The 23012-nt window shown below is 52.4% G+C and overlaps 1 protein-coding gene and 1 long non-coding RNA gene across 2 annotated transcripts in view; both read left to right on the top strand.

Moving 5' to 3' along the window:
• The first annotated feature begins 1575 nt into the window (after positions 1-1575).
• On the top strand, positions 1576-4635 carry LOC109381502 (uncharacterized). The gene is made up of 3 exons (XR_002123764.1): positions 1576-2542; positions 3794-3966; positions 4531-4635. It is a non-coding gene; the product is annotated as an uncharacterized LOC109381502 (long non-coding RNA).
• The window catches only part of CEMIP (cell migration inducing hyaluronidase 1), a 119868-nt gene continuing 101488 nt past the window's right edge, over positions 4633-23012 (top strand). The window contains exon 1 of the mRNA XM_019640220.1: positions 4633-4713. The gene's annotated coding sequence lies outside the window, so the exon portion shown is untranslated. The remainder of the gene's footprint in view (positions 4714-23012) is intronic.

The following is a 23012-nucleotide window of genomic DNA, read 5'->3' as shown; positions in this document are numbered from 1 at the left end:
AGCCGGGGAGAGAGGCCTGCCATAGCACGCAGCTGCTTCCCTCCTGAGAAGTCATGGGAGGGCTGAGAATCCTGGGAACTGACTCGAGCGAGCTTTCCGGCCGAGGCCTGGAGCGAGGCCTGGGGCTGCCCTCACTGAGCCAGGTAATCAAGGCTCTCCCAGCCCAGAAGACATGAACACAGACTGGCAGCTTTTGTCTGACTACAGCGGGGCCCCCGGGCCCCCACGCCCAGATGTAGATTCTTGGAGCTGGTGTGTGCTGCCCAGAATGAGGACCTTCCCTGTAGGGTGGGTCCTCACAGGGCACTGGCTGGAAAGAAGGAAGAAAGGTATATTCTAGGGAGACTCCACTTAGCCGGGTGAGGGGCCTGAGATGTAAGCTCCAAAGAAGTGGAGGGATGGAGAACTGGTATCAAAGCTTTTCACAAACAACCAGCAAACAGAGAGGGGGAGCAGATGGCCCTGGGGTGCACAGCAAGTTAGTGGCAGAGTTGAGGAGACTCCAGGTGTCCTGAGCACCTGTCCTGTTTTCCTCGGCAGGGTATATCTAGAGCAGTCACACCCTCTTTGACCCTTGAGGACTGTGCTCTGTTCAGTTAAAGGGGCACAGATGGGAAAGGACGCTGATTTACTGAGCACCTGCTATGCATTAGGTCACCTTACTATCGCAACCCCTTGAATCCTTTCTTCAGTCTGGCCGGGCAGCATCACAGAACTGGCTCTCCTGGTGAGAAAACTGAAGAGGCCCAGAGATGTCAGGAGGCTCGTCCGCAGTCACATAACTGCCATGGCTGAGGTCTTTGACTGAAAGCCGACCACCTGCTTCTCAGAGGGACTGCGAGGTCCCTGCAGCCGGGCCTCTTTCTAAGGCCACTCTTTCCTGAGAAGTTAGAAAAAGAGGGTGAGACTGAAGAGCCCCGATTCCGTGTCAGACGCAGGACCTGCTTCTCTCCGGTGGCCGCATCCTCTAGGAAGCCACCTGGCCCGCTTGGCGTTTAATACCCGCACCTGGGAGGCCCTAACCCTGGAGCGCGCGGACGCTCTGCGGACAGCGCGCTGTGGCCGCTTCCCCGAGTCCGGGTCTCCAGCGCCCTCACGCGGCGGCTGTGGCGCCTTCTCCGCACGTCGCGCTCCGCGGGTCTGTGGCTCCCCCAGCGGCCGCCAGAGCCTGCCTGGCTCCGGCCGGGGCGCAAGCCCCCGCCCCTCTTGGGCAGGCGGGAGCTCCGGCGGGGGCGGGTCGGTGCCTGGGCGTCAGGGACCCGGGCGGGGAGGAGCCAGCGGCGCTGCCTCCAGAGCGGCAGCTATAAAGCCGTGAGCTGGCGGGCGGTGGGGAGCGCGAGCGGAGCGCAGCGCCCAGAGGTCCCGCTGAGCCTGGCGACTCAAGCTGGGCGCAGAGAGCGCAGGCCGGGCCTGAACCCCCGTCTCCCAGAGAAACCACCACTCGCCTGCCCACGTCAGGGAGCTCGCGGGCCCGCCGGTTTGCTGTGAGGCGCGCCGGCCACTGCGCTCCTGGCCCGCCATCTGTGGCACCGCTTCGGCTGCCGACTGGGAGGTAAGGGGGCCGGCCGTGCGCGCCGGGCTGCGCGGACTGCCCAGCCTCGGAGGGGAGGGAAGACCGGTGGCCCGGCGCCTCCACGCGTCACGGGGAAAACGTGAGCCGGCATCCGCTTCTGCTTGTCCACTCTGTGCTGTGCAGTCCGCCTCTGTCCTTCTGTCTGTCTGCCGGTCCATGCATCTGTTGATGGACACGTGCCCCTGTCACTGTCCTCTGTGAGATTTCTCTGAGATCCTGTGATCCTTTGCAAGCGTCAGGTGCCAGGGTCGCCTGTGTCCCCGAGCGCCCCAGCCGGAGGCAGGTCCCTGCTTTCTATAGAGTCTCCCCTCCCCCTTCTGAATGGCTGGGGGGACTGCGTCCTGGGCAGCGTCCTCCGAGGGACTGCTCCCGGGGTCAGGCTGTGGAGTCCAGCGGGCAGGGAGCCGCTCACACTGTGTACCAGTGGGCGTGCACCTGGCAACAGGTCTGCGCCCTGCTGCTTGGTCTCAGCACGGTATCCTCTCTGCTCCCCGCTCCGCCTCTTGATGCTGGCGCGCTCCCGGACAGTGCTGGGCACCCAGCGTGGTGCTGGCACGAGACCGGTCGAGGCAATTGAACGTTAGGTGACATGAGGGCCCCTGCGGAGGTTTACACTGAGATTCCAAACCCGGCACCACTGGAAGAGGATTCGGTGGTCCCTGGCGAGGGACGTCGGCCCCAAGAAGGGTCAAATTAGTCTGGGAGGAAAGGCAGGGATCTGGCCAGGTCTCCAGCTCGCTGCTCTGGGAATGAGGGCCAGAGACACTCTGGATCGGACCCGGCAGGACGCATGTGCTGTTGAGAAAGGAGCTCAGTGCGCCGAGGTCCTCAACCGCAGACTCGCTCTCAGCGCCCTCAGCGACCGCCGCCGTTCCCCAAGGGTCCAGCACTATGGCCGTCGCAGGCACGGCGCCAGCAGCCGGGTTTGAGGTCCTGACTCCTGCTCCGTGCAGCCAAGGCTGCCCACAGGTGAGAACTCCCTTTTAAACGAACCTTTTGATGTGTGAGCCAGTGCCTGGCTGCAGCCCCATCCCGGCGATGGTGAGCCTGGAGCAAGTCTCTCCATTCCAGAGGTCTGGGGAGAGCTCCCGGGCGCGCCCGGGGGCGGGGAGCCGGCGGCTCTGCGTGCCCAGGCGCCGCGCCACCATGGACAGCTCCCAGCCGCTTCCTCCACGCCGGGCCTGTGGCCCTGGGTCTGGGTCTCGAGGAAGTCGTGCGCTTCCCTGCCAGGCTCGGCGATGGGGCAGGAGGCAGGAGGAGCGGGGCCTCTGTTTTGCGGGAGCCCCTGAATCCTGTCCCAAGGCGGCGTGAACCACTCGGGAGGATAAAGAGAGCGTGCGGCTTGTGACCGGGTCCTAACTCAGCCCGCAGCTGTGCTCTGTACAGGATCTCCAGTGTGGAGCCCCTCAGAGCATCTGACAGAGGCAGCGATGCTGCCAGACCTACCTAGGGACCCCGCTCATCACCGTGCTCTGTGTGTAGCCTAGGGTTGTGTTCCGTTTTATTAAATTATTTAGTAAATGAGGTATTGGGAGGACATATTAGGTTCACAGTTACAGTGACAGAAGAAGAATCAAACAGAACAAGTTTATGGAGAAAGTGTTTGATTGCCTTTGCAAAACGCTGTTCCCTGATCCCAATTGTTTTCTCCAAGATGCTTAACACTTAAAGAAGCTTCCAGTGGTTCCCCTTCAGCCCAGTAGATGATTTTTCTATTTGGTTGCTTGGAAACGGGTGGGAGAACCCGTAGGGGTTAATCTGTGCAAATTAAATTTATCAGTCCCTATCCTGATAAGAAATGACGTTGGCTGGGGTTCTTCTTTTTGTCATCTCCACCTATGCAGAAATGTGAATCTTCCTTCATTTTAAAAAGTGCAAGAAACTCAGGTCTGCTTCGGTTTGTGACAGATGATGGTCCATGGAGTGTAAAGATAATCAAGCTTTAAAAAAAAATTTTTTTTAGACAGTACTTGTGACTTTTTGAAAGTCACTTAAGCTGTGTGCCTGTTTGCTCATCTGTAAGCTGGGGACAACACACTCTAACTTGCTGAGTTGCTAATGAGACTTAAATGGCACAATTAAAGCACTTAGTCCAGTGCTGAGCTCAGAGAAAGCTCTTAGCATGGTAGTGATTACAGGTGTATTTTAAAGACAGTTGTGCGTTTCTCTTATGTTCTCCAGCCCTCTGCTCTCTCTCCTAACCTAGTAATTGTTTCATAGGGACTCCATCTCCGGTTTATTTTCACGAAAGACCTTGATGGAACCGATAAAAAGAGCTGAAGTTGATCAAAATGCCAAAATGAAATCTAATTCATAGATAAATGGAAGAATTTTTGTGTGAGATGAATCAGTCGCCTGTTTTTCCTACCCGCACCACTTGGAGGCACGATAAAGTAAGTCATTTTCAAAACATCCTCACGGCCCTCTGGTTCAGATGATCACTTCTTTCTGATCCTTGTCTTAGAAGAATGCAGGATCTGCCAAGGGGCCTCCTTGGCCTGCTGGGGGTGAGGTTCTCCTGGGTGTCTGTCCGTGGGGAGTGGCCCTGTGACCCCCTTCTGGATGACGGCAGGATGCAGTGCAGGTTCGCTGCCCTAGGCAGCGCCTTGTCTGGGAACCCACACGTGGTCATTCCCATCCAGGAAGCATGTTCCTTCCTTTGTGTTTAAGCTTTGCTTCGCAGTGAGATCCTGACCAAGACACTTGCTCTGCCTGGAGCACTGGCCACCTCCTTGGTCCCCGCTGGATTAAAACATTCCTTTCAGCTCCCCCTTTGGGGTTCTGTCTGATAGAAGTCACAAGTATGTGACACGCCACAAAAGTTTGGGTAATGGAGTCATAATGGGCCCGGTCTTACAGTTAGATTTATTTTCCTCCACCAAAAGTGTGTGTGTGTGTTTTTGTGTGTGTAAGTTTCATATTCTGGTGCGAGATTTTTCTTTTTTTTTTTTCTTTAGAAGATCAGAAGTAATCTTAGCTCCCTCCATCTGAAAGGAGTGAAGCCACAGGATGCAGTCCACAGGTGCTGGGAATCTCTGCAACTTATCTACCCAGCGATGTGAACAGCAGGAGGCTGCGGGCCCTGGCTGACCTGGAAGTCCTGGCGTCTTTTCTGGACCCCGTGCAGCTTCTGGTTTCTGGTAGGACCAGAGTTAAACTACACAACACTCTTTCAGTGCAGGGCCCTGAGGGGAGGAGCTGGCACGGTCTGGTGGTGTCCTGTCTGCAGCAGCAGTGTCTGAGTTGCCAGGACAGACAGATCAAATGGCAGGAGTGGCCTTCAGTGGGGAAGGCTGGTGGGACGCACAGTGTGAATTCAGTTACTCTCAGCCTCCTTTGAAGCCCCTGCTTAAGCGACCCCCATTCAGTGCCTTCTGTGGCCCTGGCAGAGCAGCACAATCAATAGGATAAGTGCATTTTGCATTGGCAGTTACAGCTATGCAAGCATGGAGATTGGGTTCCCAAGGGGTAGGTACAATGCCGTGTCGTAGGTTGCAGCCACAGATCCCATTTTCACGAGCAACGTGGGCTGCACCTCTCTTTCCACGTGATGGCGGATAGAGCCTGGCACGTGGCAACTTTATTAAATTGGGTGGGACTATGGTGGCTATCATAGTGACTCTTACTAACGTCTGCATTTCTTTGCCCCAAGCCACTCTTTCTAGAGGTCATCCTAGCTTCTCATAGGCGCCCCAATCCTTTCCTTTTCCTCCGTCTGCCCTGGTGCCAGGCTTTGTTCGAATGTGGCTCTTCAGAAGGGAGGCCGCATGCAGAGAAATGTCATCAAATATACATTTGCTTTCTGCTTAGTTCCCTTGGTGCCAGGAAACACACTTCCCCACCCAGCGGGAGAAGAGCTGCCACTCCCCTCTGCCCATTATTTTCCAGGGCCCATTTGTAGGCTCAGCTTGGCTCCAGGAATGCAAGTCCATCCTTCCCTACCCACCCCCAGCAGGTGAGGGAGTCCTCAGGGGCATGAGCTGGGGGCCTGCCCCACTGGCACTCACTCAGAGCAGGTCTCCCTCCAGCTCCGGACAGGCCGGCTCGCGGCACCGGGAAACTGCTGAGGTGTTGTGTTTGAGTTTTCTCGATGGCAGCCACGGTGTGGGCTCAGATATGACTTGGGCTTAAAGTGCTTTGACCAGACAACTGCTTTTGAAAACCCCGTGTGTTTCTTTTTCTCGGCTGTCTGTAGGAGACCTTAGCCATTCGGCATTTTCTGTTACAGGGAAGGCACGTCTAGTAGCTGGTCCTCTTGGCATGGAAAGTATCTGTGTCAGAAAGCTGCCTCCCCTGTTTCTAGACACCACAGGGGGGCAGGAGGGCTGCAGGAGGGCCTTTTGGGGGGTCACAGAGGAGCTTAAAATGCAGGTTCTTAATGGGCTGGGCTGGGGCGGGGCCTGAGCGCCTGTATTTCTAACAAGGTCCCAGGTGATGCTGCTTGTCCTCAGAACTCGGTACAGCATTGCTGAGTTGCTGTGATTCTAACGCAAGTCTTTTTGGTGTCATTTAAGTCAGTTTCTGGTGTCCGAGTTGATGGGGCCCAGCTGGCCAGCGTCCTCTCAGTGACCTTGTAATGACCCTTCAAATTCTTGGAGGTCATTATTGTCGCTCCTAAGCTGTCTTATCAGTAGACGAAATATCTGGAACTCCTTTGAGTTTCCCTTTTTCCTGTCATAATAAATTTTCCAAAGCTCTCTGGACCGAGTTACTTTTAAGTGTAAGACCATTGTGCAAATGGCAACTTATCTTTGCTTGGCAGAGGCGTTTGACTGCAATTTCGGTGGTATTAAGAGATCTCTTGGGGATTTCATCTTGCTCTGCTTCCAGACACAGGGAATGCATGTTTACATTCAAACAACTTGACTTGGCTCTAAAGACCACAACTTTTCTTTCTAAACCTGAAAATGAAATTGAAAGCTCTGCAATGTCCCTCCACTTACCTCCCTGTGGCATTCCTGTGGGGAGGAGCTGGTCACCCCAGATGCAGGTGTGCGATGGCGTCGTGTCACCCACTGTCGCACCCGGAAGCAGAAGAGAAATTGAAGACAGTGTTTCGATCACCTGCATGGTGTTTGCCCTGGGGGAGGCAGAACCGAATGGTCCCTGCCCTCCAGAGCTAACAGTAAGTCAGAAGTTGCCGTGCTGTGTCGTGGGGACCAAGACAGGGTCAGGAGGGGTGGTGGTCAGGGGGAGGGGAGTCAGGACATCCCGAAAAGTGTCCCTAAGAGGGGCGGACGTGCATGTGTTTGGAAGGATTAGCAGTTTTCAGGACTTTTCTGGTGAGGCAGAGGTGGGGTGTGGGGCGTGAAGTTCAGAAGGCACCCTACATGGACAGGCCTCAGCTGCTCGCCTCCTGCAACCTCTGGTGTGCAGAGCTTCTTACCTCCTTTAGGGGCATAAGCTCCCTCACCAGCCAGACCTTGGGCTGCACCTGGCAGAAGGGAGAGTCCTTCTGAGCAGCTCTAGGCCTCTTGGACCAGTAGTTTAAAATTACTTTAACCATAAAACGTTTTTTTGTTCCAACAAAATCTTACTAAACCCAATTTACAGACCAGATAAAAAGTGGCTGGGCCGAGAGCAGGGGCTTAGCTTTTGTCTGAGGCTCCCCAAGGATTGCAAGAAGCTCTGTGGGTTCCAGGGAGCAGCTTGAAAACCTGTGTTCTGGATCATTTTAGTTGGCTTTTGGCAGTCAGACAAATAGTCCCACCTTGGTTTTATTGTGGTTTGTCTTGCTGTGTCTTCTTTAATATTCTGGGTGTCTTGCTGGTTTTCGAGTCAACAATTTTCAATGAAATGAAACCAGAAGTATTCTGTGTGTGTGACAATCTAACAAATATGGGGTTCATGGGTGGCCTGTGGGAAAGGACCTGTGACAGGTGCTGGTTCAGAAAACTGTAGCTGACCACCAAAGGAGAAAAACTGAGCTATGAGCTTGCAAAAATGGGCTTTTTATTTTCAACCTGGTTCGTCAATTTTGTCTAATCTCCTAAGATTTTTCAGATTCTGTAAAAGCTCGCAAGAAAAGAAAGAGCTTATTGCCAGGGTATAAGACTTGACAGACTCCACCAGGATCCTGCATCCCTTTTCTGGGATGTAGAGTAGCCAAACTGGAGGGCAGATGTGTTTGAAAGTGGGGTTTGAAGTGGAACTCTAAGCCAGATGTGTGAGAAGGGAAAGGTTGGCTGGCCCGGGATGAAGCTGGGGGCTTCCAGTTAAGGGGTGGCTCCTCTGCCTCTTACCAAGCTCTCCTAAAGGAGGAAGTTGATAGTGGAAGGGGCAACGCCTGAAGAGGCCTCACCCCTCACTGCCGGGTGGTCCCAGTCCTTAGAAAGGGACCTGAAGACCCTCTGGGCACAGACAGCTCTGAACCATCATCATGTGACTGATTTAAGGTGATGAAAGTTAGGCACGTTCAGTCTCAAGAATGTCGAGAACACCCTCAGCTCTGGAGGAACTCCCCTGGACATGGGAGGAATCCTGAGAGAGCAAAGGGACAGGAGATTTCCCTATCGGGGATGACTGGATGCTGGTAGGTGGTCAGCATCTCACTATCTGGGGGTCTTTGCATCAGCCCCCATCGCCATAGACACTGAAACACTCTGAACTTGGGGCTTGACTTCCAAACCCTGGGGATTCAGCCTCTCCCTGCTTCCTAGGGCTGGACTCAGGCTGGCTCTGAGGTCACCCTGACCTCTTGGCACAGGTGACGAAAGACACTGGTTTCCTGGATTCCACAGCACCGTAGGGAGTGGCCAGTTGTGGCCCTGAGCTGTCCATTTGGGCACAGTGGCTGCTGCCTAGCTCTCACAGCGCTGCAAGCCTTCCTTCCCTTGTCCCCCCCGACGGGGTTATGGTGTCTGCAGGTGGGCAGTAAGGACATGATGCTCTCAGGTGCAGAGCTGGTACAGGATGGCCCCTTGGGTGTCTGCCTCACTCCCAGCCCAGCGCATCACTCATCTGCCTCTTTCCAGGGCTCCTGTCCTGCTGTGTGGTGGGGTCACTTACTCCCAGCTTAGTCTCCTGGGACCCCCACGTCCTGGGTCTCCAGAACCTCCCAGGCTGGCAGTGGGTGTGCGGAGCTGCCTCTTTCCTGTAAAGAACAACAGGGATGAAGCTCGAGAGGAGTGAGTAGGGGAGCAGATTTGGGAAACCATTAAGGAATTAAACAAACACACTGGTGGTTTATGACAAGCCTATTTCAAAGCTGACTGTGTTACAGTCACTGAGTAATTCACTCGTGTGCTAATTTTCCAAAGGTTTGGGTTCAGGAAAACCTCAGACATTGCGGCTAAGTACTTTTCCTTTCCTTTAAAAATTATGTTTATTTTCGGAGGAATTCAATCCATATGTTTCAGATCCATTTCCATGTTACTCAGCGAAAGGTTGTTTTTCTCCAGCATTGCTAAGCCATTACTTTCTCTCCCCCTCTGCAGCCGCCCCCAAGCTTTGCCCACCTGGTGCTCACAGCTGAGCCCCGACTCGTGGCTGAGTGGCTGACAGCCTTTTAGCAGGCCCAGTAAATACAGTCCCTGGAGGCAAAAGGACGCATCGGTAATACTGATCCTGTCTTTATTTCAAATGTTGATATTTGGTTCAGAATGGATTTTTTGCATGAATTTCGGTTTTTAACTATTGCATCACAATGTTAATTACATTGATGGCTGGGTTTTTTGTGCCCTCTGAAATTTCGCACCCTTGCCTCACCCTGTTGACCGCCCCCTCCAGGGCTCAGTCTGGTCGGAATGAGCTGGTTTCCTTAGCAGTGGAGCCGTCCTGCCCTTGTCTTTTCAGGTAGAGCCATCCATGGCAGAGACAGGCAAACCCACGTGTGCTGCCGCTGAAGCTGCCTCTGGCTCTTACCCTAACTGGATTTCAACCGGGGTGTAGCCCCTTAGGGACAGTGGAGACGCGAGCCTGAGTTCTGTCCACACTGCCCCGTGGCCTGAAGCCGGACTCTTCCCTTCTCCTGGCTTCCCTTCCTTTGTGGCGAGGGAAGGAACTGCGGGGTTCCATAGGAGAATGGTCTGCTAATTCTGCTGGGTGGATGTGTCACTCTGTCTGTGACTTCTTAAGAAAGCACTGAGTTAATCAGATTTCCCAATCCAGTTCCTGGTAGCAAAAGAGAAAGCAGTTGTAGGGTTTTGGCTTTGGAACTTCCATATGCAAGAATTTCCTCTCATTTGCAGGATTTTGTAAAAATAAGAAGGCGCAGCAGTCTCGGTGGTCTCTGCCTGGTTCACGGCTTTGAAGAGGCCCCGAGACTCCTCTGACCACGTAATTGTGGGTTGTGTGTATACACGAGCTTTCCAGGTGGCTGAGAAAGAGCTCGAATCTGTTTTAAATTTTAAAATCATTGGGTAATGTTGTTACAAATGGTAACGCATAAACATATCCTGGGACTGTCTGAGCATGACCGTGGAGTGAAGTTCACTTTCACTTTAAACATCCCCATATGCAGTTATTTTAAATAAGAAGCTATTTTTAACATGGAAAAAAATGCTTCGATGCAATCTTGCGTAATAAGCATGAACTTGAGCTTCTGTTCTGCTGAGACCATTTGAGGACATCACCTCTCCAAGGTCAGGGGGAACAGGGAGAGAGAGAGCCACGCGTTGAATGGCGTGTGTCCGGTCCACGCAGGGCCCGTTGGTGGCTGTTCGTGGAAATGAGGGGCAGGGTGACAGTGTGGCGCCCGGGGTCGGCCCCACATCAGCCTCCTCCTCCCAGTAAAAGACAGTCATCTCTCTCCAGCACAGGACCCCACGAGGCGCAGATGCGGAGACCCCCTCAGGTTCTGTTTTATTCCCAAAGATGAGCACACAGTAATTACTCCAATATTTATCACATACACAAATGCACGAGGCCTGCATCAGAGCCCCAGTCCCCGAGCGTGCGTGGCTGTCCGTGGAATCAACTGGACACTGACTCTTATGTATCCTGCTCTGGGAATTAAATGAAGCCATAGCCTGCCATCAACTCCTCAGAGGCCTGTGTTCCAGTGGCCCTGTGGTTACTCCCATAATTAGTTTGAGATCCAGTGCTCACTGAACATTTACTAGGCTCGGGCACCATGCAGTCATTTAGTCCTCCTGCTGGAGATGACGCTGTGAGGTGTCCCCGAGGCCACTCGGCTAGAGGTGCTGGAGGTGGAACGGGGACCAGGTCTGTGTGAGTCCAGATGCCCGTGCTCTGGGTAATGACTGGCGCTGCTTGATTCTTGAATTTTGGGAAAGTCTGTTGATGGGAATAGTACAGTTTATAGTAAAGCAGCTTGAGAGCAATTGCAACCCCAGTGTACTCACTGTCGATTCGTTCTGGACGCCTGGGAATCAGAGATGCCTCTAGTGTACCTCCTGGCGACGGAGAAGCTGACATTCCAGCTGGGGAGACAGACAGACAGACACTTGGCTCCTACAGTCTGTGCTATAGGAAAGGTGTGAACAGTGTAGAAGCACTAGAGGATGACGATGATAACTCTGCTGGGGAAAGAGACAGGTGTCATGGAGGAAGTGACATTTGATTGGCTTTTGAAGGAAAGTAAATTCATTGGCTAGAGAAGGGAGAGTTAGGAAGGCAGGCAGAACCCGAGCTAAGTTCACAGAATTCAGAAAACATATTTGGGGGGAGAGCTAAGAGTTCCCTGTGGCTAGAAATGATATCATAACGGCAGGGGTACGTGGGGATGGTCCGTCCAAGTTTGCCCTTTAACTCACGTGACTGAGAGGGGCAGGCGGGGAGTAGTCAACAGGTGGACATCAGGCCATTGCGCCCGCTGGCCATGCTGAGGGCGGCATTGGCAGGAAGTCCATTCCAGAATGCCTGCTCTCACTTGAGAATGTGGCCCAGCGAGGCCAGAAGGGAAACTGCACGGCCCACATGGATCACTGGTACCAGGGCATGAGGGCACAAGGGAGGACATGCAACTGGAAACGTTTCAGGGGTTGCAGGCCCGAGTCCCTGAGGCCTGAGGTCTGCTCCTCCTGCAGACAGAGCTCCAAGCTGTCGAGGAACGTTTCCGACCGACCCCTTGGGTTATCCCTGCAGACGGACGCAGCCCTGTTCCGTGTCCAGTCTCAGTGTGGGCTCAGGGGTGTCTGCCTGTTCATCCTGTGGCACCTTCTGAATTCTTCATAAATTCTCGTGCAACTTCCTAACTGCCTTGTTTGAGCCGTAGCGCAGGTAGTGGAAGGAAAGTGGGGTGAAAGGCAGGACTTGGCGAGAGGCTCACTTTTGGAAAGGGGGGTCGTCACCAAGGGTGCTGGTCCACTGCAAATTTTGGAAAAGCTCAGCTAGATGAAACAGAGACTGACGTGGTCTGGTCTGTAGAGGTCCCAGCGCGACCTTCTGCCGCCTGCGTCTCCCCTCAGCCCTGTCATTGTAATTACGCATTCGGGCGATTTCAGCGAACTTAGACCACCCACAGATATTCTCTAGTGCCGTCCTGCCCCAAACGGCACTTGGTCCTAGAGCAGCGCTAAGCGTGGCCATCAAGTGGCCAGAGGAGACGGAGGTCAGCGAGGACGGGCCTCTGCCATTCACCAGAAACCCCTCAGTGGGGTTCAGTACCTTCCAGATGGTTCTGACCACACGAACAGAGAGAAGTGTATGTCAGGAGGACTTAGATTTTGCCTCTGCAGAGCACACTGTCTTCCATATTCATCCCTCACCCCCTCCGGGCTCTGTAGCCTACATTTTCCCCAGTGTTTAGAGTAATGGAGCTGGTATAATAAACTGGAAAGGGTCATGAGCCTTGGAGCACCATGGGCCTCGCTGCAAATCTGCCTCCCCCACTGAATAGCTGTGTGACTTTGGACAAGTTACTTCACCCCTCTGTACCTTAGCTGTCTACCCATCCCCCGAAATGGCACGATCGTATGTTACTCTGAGGATAGTATGTGCAGACCCCTTAGCGTTGTGACCTGTTACATGCTGGTGGACAATGTGGCACGCCTCTTCCGTTTGTCGGCAGACATGAGTGGATTAGCAGACCCTTAGGTGGAGCAGACAGCAGTGTGACTTCTAGGGGAGCTTCCAAACTTTCGAACTTGGGGAAACTATGGGCAGTAGCCAGTCCCATGTCCACCCTCCGAATGGCCCCGGATGTGGTGCGTGCCAAGCTCAGCACCCTGAGAGAGTGGGAACGTGGTCCACTTTGCCTGCCCTTGTGTCTCCGGAGCTGAGCTGGTGCGTCACCGTCATTTATCAATGGGTGTTATTTCGAAAGAAGAGCTACCCACTAACATCTCCCGACCTCCACTGTACACCACCTGCCTTTATAAGTGGTTTACGTACACGAGTATTCATTCTCTCACTTCAGCCTCACAATAGGCCTGCTTTTATTTATTTATTTATTTAAAAATTTTTAAAAAGATTTTATTGGCGAATTGGGGAAGGGGAGCAGCCAAGTTGTTCTTCAATCTTCGTTGTGGAGGTCGCTAGTCACCATCTGGCTTCCTGTTGGCAGCTTGTGGCCTCTAAGCTCAAGGTGCTGTGTTCAATCTTGTGGGTGGGCGTAGCCACCATCCCATGTGGGAGTCGAACCAGCAGCTGTTGTTAAGAGCACATGCTCTATCCACCAAGCCATCCGGGCGGCAGCTCAGCTCAAGGTGCCAAGTTCAGTCTTCGTTGTGGGTGGGTGTAGCCCATCTTGTTGTTACACCAGCTTAGCCATCCTGCCACCTGTTGGCAGCTCAGCGACAGCTCGGCTTGGGCATAGTGTCACTGGCCCATGTGAATCAAACCGGGCGGCCCTGTTGCTCAGCGCTCGTGCTCTTAAGCCAACTTTTAACCAAGTGAGCCACTCAGCCTGCCCACAACAGGCCTGTTTTTATTTAACTTCCCTTTTACGGATGAAGACACTGAAGGATGTGTAACTTCCCAAGGTCACACAGTCAGCAGTTGGAATCACTAGACTTCCAGAACAAGCTCTCTCACTCCAGAGCCTTGAACCACATGCCGTATGTGAGGGCCGTTTGCAGGAAGTACGATAGAAAAGGGAATTAGGAATGTCCTGGCTTCTGGTGAAAATGCAGTTTTAAAAATGCGAAAGCAGGAAGAGGCAGAGGAGGCTCTGGTGCTGGGCTCGGGGCGCTGTGATGGGGAGCAGGCGTGATGCCCACAGAGAGGGAGGGACACGATAGGTCCCACTGATGCTTAGGAGACACAGTGGACAGACCTGGGTGGTGGCTTGAATGTAGGACGAGGGAGAGAGAGGTGTCCGGGGAGACTCCCAGGTGTGGGGCTGAGCACCTGGGTACATGTTGGGAAGGCTGGAGAGGTTCGGGCTGGAGATAGACATTAAGGACACCACAAGGCGTGACCAAGCAAGAAACATTGTATCTTTTCGCCAGGGGTTACTCATTGCTTTTTAGAAGTGACTCACTTTGAAACCAATGGAATGTTTAGTGATTATCGCTCACTGAGGTTGGGGTACTAAATGGCTTCTGTTCCATTTTGCAACTTAGTGTTGCAATTATACACAGATTGTACCAGAAAGCATTTCCATAAAGAGATGCCTTTTCCCATAACACTTTTAAAACAACATTTAAACAGACCTAGCAAGGATTTCCAACAGAGATTTGGATCAGTTCCTCTTGCTGGTAACACTCAGAGCTGTGGAGCGCTTTGTAAATGGATAGGACTGCAGCGAAACTCAGACCCACTGATGTGTCCCCTCGGCGGGTCCGTGTTTCATCCTGGATAGCCCAGAGGGAGAGCTGGAAACCCAAGACGTGCTCCGAGGAGGCTGCCGGGAAATGAAGGGGCAGACCGAAGGGATTCTGGGTGAGAAGCTCTTATCACAGGACTCTCGGTGCATGTTCTGTGTCCGCTTTCTGGGTGTACGTTTATCAGCCTGACCTGTTTACCGAAGAAGATACAGGGGCTGGAAGCCTTGAGGCTGTGCCTGGTGAATCAGTAAAGCCATGAGACACTGCGTTTGCTTAGCCAGTTTATCCAGCAGCCGCTGTGCTAATCAGACGTGGAGCATGTGAAAGCCTCCAGTCCACGTCCTACCTTACAACTCAAGGTGGAGGGTGGGCATGTGAATAATTGGGAAGGCTGCAGTCCTTTAGATCCTTACAAGGCACAGGGGGGCAGAAAAGTGAGACCTCCCACTATTCCCGGGGGACTTAATGCTTGATTTGAACCCTCCAAAGCGTAGTGAGATCTTGTCGATCAGATAAGGGCTCCTTGGACAAAGGGAGATCAGACAGCTTGGTTCTTGAAAGGAGCTGCACTCAGTTTGCTGTGGCCGGAGTGTGTGGGCAAAGTCAGAGGTGGTGCGGATGCAGCTTTGGAGTGAGAGCTGCCCGGAGGCGTAGGAGACCTGCCTACCTGGACTCCTTGGCTCCCGACGGTTCTGGCTGCTTAAGGGCTCGGGACAGCGGAGAACAGAGAGAGAAGCTTGCCTCATACGTAAGCGTGTTAAAGGTTTTGCTTCAGTTTCCAAATTCATTTCATGCCTGGAAAAGGACGTCAAATTCATTTCTAAATTTCCACGACTACAAATAAAAAATGCCCATTTTTGTGTACATGTTTTTCCCAAATTTTGAGTGATTTCCATAGGAAAGGTTCCTGAAGCTGGAATTATGTGGGTCAAGGTAAATGGGTTTATGGGCACTTTTACAGCCTCTAAAGATTCATTCAAAGCAGCACTCCCACAGACTGTGCTTAACAGTCCTATTTCACCAGCATTAGATTTAATTTAATTTAAAACTATTAAAGTTTTAAAAATCAGTTTAATAGGTGAAAAGTTATACCTGATTATTTAAGTTTGTATTTCCTTGATTACTAGTACAGTCACGACTAGCCCATATGTTAGTTTAACTAGTTATTTTTTTTCCTTTTAAGAATGTCTTTTCATAGCATTATGCCTATTTATGAGGCATTCATAGCTTTCTCATTAATATCCCTGATCTCTTCCTGTATTTGTCCAGTTCTTTCTCCCCACCTTCCTTTTTGATTATTTTGTAACATATGTGAAATATTTTCATGTAGCCCATTCTGTTGATCATTTACTTCTTGATCCTTTCCATCAATAAGAAGTTCTAGAGTCTTCTGGAGGTCCTGTGGATGGATTGTTAAGCTCCTTGACCCGCCTGGAATTTCTGTTCATGGTGCCGAGACAGATCCTGACTCAGTTTTCCCCTCAATTTACTAACTGTTGTCCAAGCACAGTTTTAGGGAACAATCTTTCCTTTCTCCATTGACTTGCACTGCCGGTAAAAGCTTATTTGATCCAGTTACCTGTGGGGAAGATGACAGGAATGCGATAAGGCTAGCGTGGCAGGAATTCAGCCAGACATTTGATCTGACCATCTGGGTGGACCGGGCCTGGCTGTGTCTCCACAGCCAGCGCTGCCGGCCGTTCTGTGCTCAGAACTCAGCCAAGTGAGGATCAGCCTGGTGGCCCACTGGACGCGAGCTGCAGATTGGGCTGGCCTTGCTGGGAAGAGAGGCTAGATAGCACTTCCCTGTGGGGCGCGTCTGTGTGCCTCTCAGTCAGTGAGGGCCTGAGAGAGACCACCCACTTGGACTCCCACACATGGCTCCGTCCGACTAGGGAAGGCCTGGCCCAGATGGACATCACAATTCTGAGCGTCCTGTGCAAGCTGTCCTACGGAATGGGACTTTATGCAAGGTTTGATTCACAAATCGTGTAAGGAAATGTGTTCATAACCTGTGTCAAAACGGTAGGTAGCTGACGTCACCTCCCCCACCTCTGGGTTCCCAGAGCACTGCTGTTATTGTGGGCCTGTTCTCCTTCTCTGCCTGCCTGGCGGTACCCAGAGAGCCGGACTCATGTCTTATTTATTTATACAGCCTCAGGGCTTGTTGCAGTGCCTAACAGTGCCTCTATGAATGAATGAATGAATGAATGAACGAACGACCGGTGACTGAATATGGGCTGGCTTTGCCACGTCTTCCCACAACTGGGCCACTTAATGGTGTGACAGCTCCTTTGAAGCTGCTGCTATTGCTGGAAAACTTGGCTCTGATAACATCTTACTTTAGGACTTCTTCCTAATTCCAGGCTTTATTTTTCATCAAATGCGTCTTACAGTCACACTCTTGAGGAATCCTTACAAACCATATTTTCAAAAACCTTAGTTTATGTCAGGATTAGACAAGGAATTCACATTTTAAAGAGATTTGCAGTTTGTTCTTGATGTTTGCCTTGTTTCTGGTCATGGGCAAGACCGCTGAGTTTGTCCTTTCTTTTAACTTGACAAAAACCTGTGATAAAGTGCAGCCATCGGCCTGGAGGCTGGGGACCTGGGGCGACAGCTCAGCCTGACATGTGGGGTTCTCCAGCTTCCTGTCCAGCCACACCTCCCCAGCGCTCCAGAACGTGTGGTGGTCCTGCTAACACGGTGCCGCTTTTCACCATCCTGCTGTTGCAAACACTGTTTTCTCTGCCCAAACATGCAGCAAACTACCGTGCTTCCTCCTGGCCTTGCCCGGGTGCCCCTGCTCTGTGGAGTGTTCCTTCAGCTGCCGCCTCCAGTGTGCCAGCAAGCTGGTGCAGTGGCACAAAGGCCCCAGGCAGGGGGCTTCAGGCAGTGACCGCCCCTCCGTGTCCTGTGGGCCGCCGGCTCGGCTCACCTTGGCTAGCTACTGCTCTGCGTTCCGTCGGCAGGAAGCGGAGGCTGGCTGGTCAGCATGTGCTCGCCCACGTTTGGCGTTGCTGGCTTTCCAGTGAAGGGCGGAGGGTGACTGGACCATGCGTCTCACCATCCAGCAGACTAGCCTGGGTTGTCATCGGGGTGGCTGATGCGGTTCTGTGAGAGAGGGAAGCACACACGACCTCGTAGGTCGGAGCTCTCAGAGCTCAGTGGCACACCATCACTTCTGCCGCATTCTTTTGGCTGAAGTGAGGCCAGTTCATATGTAAAGACAGGAGGTTTTGAGTCTTCCTTTTGATGGGAGAAGCTGCCAAGCCAGATTGCAGAGGACACAGACCTGGGGAGAGTGGGCAGGGTGAGCAGGATGGGGCTGATGTCTGATCAGTCCACCACACCCAGATCTGCCTGCCCTGTAGTGTCACTGCACTTGGATGTACTTACATGGTGACAGCCTGCATTGTTTATTTATCTGAGTCCTAATTCTGAAAACATGTCCTGGTACTTGCCTTAATCTCAGCTAGCATCTGAGTCATCAGTTAATCTCCCTCCGTCCATCCTGTGATTACAGTGACAAGGACAGGGTAGAGCCTGAGAGTAGAAGTACGCGGGAGTTGGGGACCCTGACACGGGAAGGGACGCTGGGGCATACCCTGAAGGCCAGAGCAGACCGACAGCCCGAAGGGAGCCCAGCTGCCCTCTCACCCTTCCTGAGGCCCTCGCCTTCAGCTGGGCATGGGGCCCCGCCAGCCACTGCTCCAGCCGTACCCACAGTGTCCGCAGTGCAGCCCCCAGAGGATGTGCTCTCGGCCCTGCCCACACGTCCGGATGTTGACAGGGGCATGGCTCCAGCGCCAGCTTTAATGGATGGTCTCATTGCTTTTAAAATAATGACCATGGCGTGTGGGCTGGCTAGGGTGGTGACATCATTTTCCTGCAATTCTGGGTCAGTTCCTGCTGCTTTTCTCTGCATCTTTGAAATGCATCTACTGGTTGGGTACCTACCTGCCCTGGCAAGTCTCTAGCATGCTCACATGTCCATCTTGTAACATGGTCAGGAGAGCTATGGCGTTGAAGTCAGAGGGCCGGGGTTCAGGATTCCGCCCCTGGCTTGCTGTGTGAGCTTGGGCCACCCGCTGCGCTTCTCCAGGCCCAAGATTCCTTGTTTGGACGATGGTGAGGCCCACTGGAATGGTGAGGATGAACCGGGATCATCTGTCAGCCAGAACTAGGGGCAAATACAGCTGGCATTCCCCTCCTGCCCTGTCAAGTGGGTGCCCTGGCAGGGGACTGTGTCTGCTTCGAGGAAGGGAACCTTTCTCTTGGCACAAGAATGTGACCAGCTTGTCAAGCTGTGTGCTCTTGGGGCCGTGTGAGCCCACGGGGGTGCCTTTTCCAGGTACTCCCAAGAGTGCTTGTGAGGGTGCCCAGTCCTGCCTGTTTCGCCTCTTCACATGTTCTCACAGCTATCAGGTGAAGCTTTCTCTCCTTAGGATCATTTTGACTTTGAGTTTGTCACTATTTTAACAGAACCTGAAGTCCTCCATCTCTAAATGGTAAGGAAGGGTCATTCCTGGGTCACACTTTAGAGTTACGGAGACTGGAGTTGGATGTTTCCTCCCCTCCCACCTTGGTTTTACCTTGAGTACCTTGTGGAGTTCTGTCTCCTCAATTAGGAAACCTTGTTGAGTTTCTCCACCCTTCCATGGAGAGCCAACATTCTGGTCAGCTCGGAGGCCCCCATGGTCCTGCAGGCAGGAGAACAGCACTTCGCAGTTGCACGGGGTAGAGGCCTTCTCATGCACAACGACTGCTGAGCATCATTGTTCTGCGCCGGTGGTTCCTGGAGCCCTGAGTGCAGTTAGGAACTGTTCCTGCCCGAGTGCCCACCTGTGTGTCCTCCCACCAGGAGGCCACAGTTACTGCCTCACCTTCCCTGCCCAGGGCGGAGGTGGGCCACTCCCCAATGATGGTGCTGGAAATCAGACTTCACGCCATCAGGGCCGACCCCAGCAGGGACAGGACCCCTCTTGGGGCCATGGGAGGGCTGGCTTCTGTCCATCCGTGTACGGGGAGGTCATTGGACAGCATCCCTGGCTGGAATGCGTGCGCGTGGATGGCATCGCACAGCCATCACATGACCGGGCAGGAGCACCGTCTCCTGACAGATGTTCAGGGTATTCAGTTTAATTTTGACGCCACTTTTTAGGCACTGGATCAGGAAATGCCAAACCAAGAGGGTTTCATTTTAGTATCTACGTAAAAAGAAAAAGCAAAAAGGATCTTACAAGAAGCAGCATACTATAATGGGAAGTCCCCTGGGCTAGGCGGTGAGGGTGATGGGGTGGTGGGTACCGCTCTGAACGCCAGCTTCCCCCAGGCTCCGTGCTCAGTGCTTGCGGTCATTATCTCTCTCAGCTCCCACAGCAGCTCAGGGAGGCTGTTTCTGTGCTCTGAGGATTATCTGGATGAGATAAAAGAAGCCTGGAGAAGTTAAGCACCTGGCCCAGGACACAGCTAATCCCTGTGTGTGTAGGGGGGGTGAGGGGAGGTGGTGGGGGGAGGTCTGGGGTCCCGTGTCAGGCCTCCCCTGCTTTGCTTCTGACTCATTTTCTGTCGTGGGTGAGTGACTATCTTTGGACCTCAAAGATCCCATCTGAAAACTTGAGTCAGAGGGACCCCCAAGATCTCTTTTTAGCCCTGGAGTACTTTGACCCCTACGGCTTGTATCTTGCTGAAGAAAATGGTGCCTTTTGGGTGCCCTGTTTGTAGATGATATTGCTACACAGCCAGAGTGTGTGTGCTGAGAGCTGGAAGACTTCTTTGGAAGGCATAATTGTCCTTGGGTAGAAAGAGGTCTAGAATAGGGGACAGGAGCCCCAAGATTTGTTTTTGGCTTCTGCACCTAGTGGCTGCGTGACCTCAGGCAGGTTGGCTCTTCTGAGCCTCAGTATCGTCACCTGTGATACAAGAAGATTGCACAGGGTTGTCTCCAGGCGCCTTCCAGCTCCAACACCAGAGGAGAGGGCCGGCCCGTTGAGGTGGACATCCGAGGGCAGGTTCCCACGCAGGATTAGACGCACTTGTGTCTTTCCTGGTGGATTTCTGCACATCAGGTGAACATTTCACAACTTGGGGAAAGATTCAGATGTCAGAGCAAGCGTATCTTCCTTTTATGACAAAACCAAGATCTTCCTTCTGGTGGATAAAAAGCTGAGTTGTTTGTAGTCCCCTAAACCAGACGACAAGGCACAAAAGAGCCTTGTAGGAAAGGTTTTGATGTTGCTTTTGTTGGTGTCGATGTAAGAACATCCAGGCCTGTAGAGAATTTTTATGAGTTTATTTGAGCCAAGCTGATGACAAGTGCCAGGATGCAAGATCTCAAATGCTCTGGAGAAAGACAGCTTTGCAGTTTCTCCTATGCACTTGGAAATAAGGAGGGAAGGTAGGGAAGATGACAGAAGGTGGGAGAAAGCAAGGCGGGTATTGGATTGCAGGATGGTTAACAAGATTATGTGCTCTCCTGGGGGTGGTTAACATTTACTTCAAAGGTTGTGTTCACCTAGATGCTCAGTAACAATGGACAGGACTGGCTTAAGGCACAGATAAGGCTTTTACTAACAAACATATGCCTGGGGCAGGACTAACCACCATGATGCCCAGTTAGGAACTTATGATCAGATCACCCCCATGACTTACTTTCTGTCACTGAACCTGTCAGGTTTATTATACAGCCCTTTTTGGGTCCACGTTGGAAAGGTTTTAGCTCATCTCTGACATGCAGGATAGCCCAGGCCTGACTTTCCAGGAGAACTGGTGCTGGGGGCAAGTGCTGTGGCTGCGTAAACAGCAGGCAGGGCTGCTGCACAGTGGCACGTTTTCCTTTGGTGCATTTAGCTAGCACGGGACCCCAACTCCTGCATCAGCCTGTCCTCTGCCCAGCCCCCACAGCCACAAGTAACAGCGCAGAGAGCAAGCTTTGTGCAGTGATAACATCAGCAGAGGCTTAGGATCATATCAGCCCTGGAGAAACTGGGCTGCTTCTTTACCCGTCGAGGCTGCCAAAGGCTGTTTGCATTCTGTGAGTCAGGTCCAGAGCAAAAGGGATACACAGAAGAAGATGATTATGGTGTTTTTAAAACCAGCCCCTTCCTGCCCGGCCCGGGACAATATTTACCAAGCAGACATACAGACAAGCAGACTTTCTTTTCGGGTTTAAACGGCCTGGTGAGCCAGGCTCACCCCGTGCCCAGTCCATGCCCGGCACCGAGGTAGGTGTTTGAAGAGCACGGTTGCCGGCCAGCTGAGCCTGCCTTCCCTTGGTGGTTGCGCTGTGGTCAGCGAGTCTGGAGCAGCTTGCTCTCACTTGAAGAAGATACAGACCCCTTTTATGGGAAAACAGTCTCAAGGATGTCCAGTGTTTACTCAAATTACCTTTATTATTATGTTATTTAAATATGTACAAACACGAAACCAAGGATAAATTCCTTCAGCGTGGAGTTTGTATACAACTGTAAACCTAAAACAAATTCACAAATGATATGCAAACAAAACTCCAACATGAATGAAATTCAAATTGCCAACATTAATCAGTGGGCCACGTCTAAATCTCTGCTGTCGGGCTCGAGAGGGAAAAGCTTTAGTCCTGCCTTTCATGGTTCGCTTGGCGCTGTCTTGATTGATTTGATTTTGTGTATGAAGGACCTTGTTTCAGTTCGCACGTACAGTATTTTCCCAGTTTTTAACACTGAACTCAGTTTGAGGCACGAAGCCATCATTTTATTAAGACTGTTGCTGTAGAAGAAAGCTCTGAACACCTAACACACACACAAGTTTATGGCGCTGGCTGGTGGGATGCTTGTCACTGTGTGTTTGCTGCCTGCGGGTGAGGTCTGCATAAAGCATTCTGCAGCCCGGACATCCTGCCAGGCTTTTGGTTTTGGAGACTGGCATGTCCATTTCCACACGGGCCCTGCGAGGGCGTGGTCGTCCACCACTTACGCTAATGACTGTGTTTTCAGAAGGCGCCTACACATTGTTTGATCGTGAGTTGGTGCAAGGTGTTCACCACTGCAGGCAGGGCACTGAAGCCGTGGGGTGCCCTTCCTGCCCGGGATAGCTGTATTCCTGAGCCCTGGGGCTGTGTCCACAGGGGCCTCTAGATCCCAGCTTTGGGAAATCTCGGCGGGAAGCCCGTGTGTGGTGAGTGCTCACAGTGGGGGAAGGGGCCCCCCTCAATGTGGGCTGGCCCCAGAGAACAGTTTTTTTGCGGGAACCAGGAAGGCGCACTCAGGCTAAACTGATCCATCGGATTATGTCCTCACTATGTATTTGCGGAATGCCATCTTTTCATCTACCTCTCCTGGGGGGGCGGGGCAAAGGGCAGTGGCACAATAAGCAGAGCTGCTTCCTCAGACAGTGGCCTAGAGAGTTTAAAAAGCCTTTTAGAACTGTTTTCTAGACTATTCTAAGCCCCAGAAGAGAATCAATACCCTTTTGCACAGCATTCTACTGTGTGCCTGTCTTTCCTTCCCACTTTCCTTTTTAAGTGACCTCTGGCCATTTCCATAAATCAAATCCTAAGAAAGGTAAACATTTGCCACTTTTTTTTTTTTTAAGATTTTTATTGGGGAATTGGGGGGGATGGGAACAGTGGTGGGGAATTGGGGGAAGGGGAACAGACAAGTTGCTGTCGTTTTGTTCCTCAATCTAGCTGTGGAGGACGTTGCTTCACTGGCCCAAGTTGGCACCATCATTGCGCTCTTCTCTGGCGAGGCAGATCAGTCGCTGGCTTCTGGACGGCCGTTCACTGT

Source organism: Hipposideros armiger, unplaced genomic scaffold (genome assembly GCF_001890085.2).
Source record: "Hipposideros armiger isolate ML-2016 unplaced genomic scaffold, ASM189008v1 scaffold_48, whole genome shotgun sequence".
NCBI lineage: Eukaryota > Metazoa > Chordata > Mammalia > Chiroptera > Hipposideridae > Hipposideros > Hipposideros armiger.
Note: the sequence above shows the minus strand (reverse complement) of the source record. Positions and strands in the feature narration are given on the sequence as shown.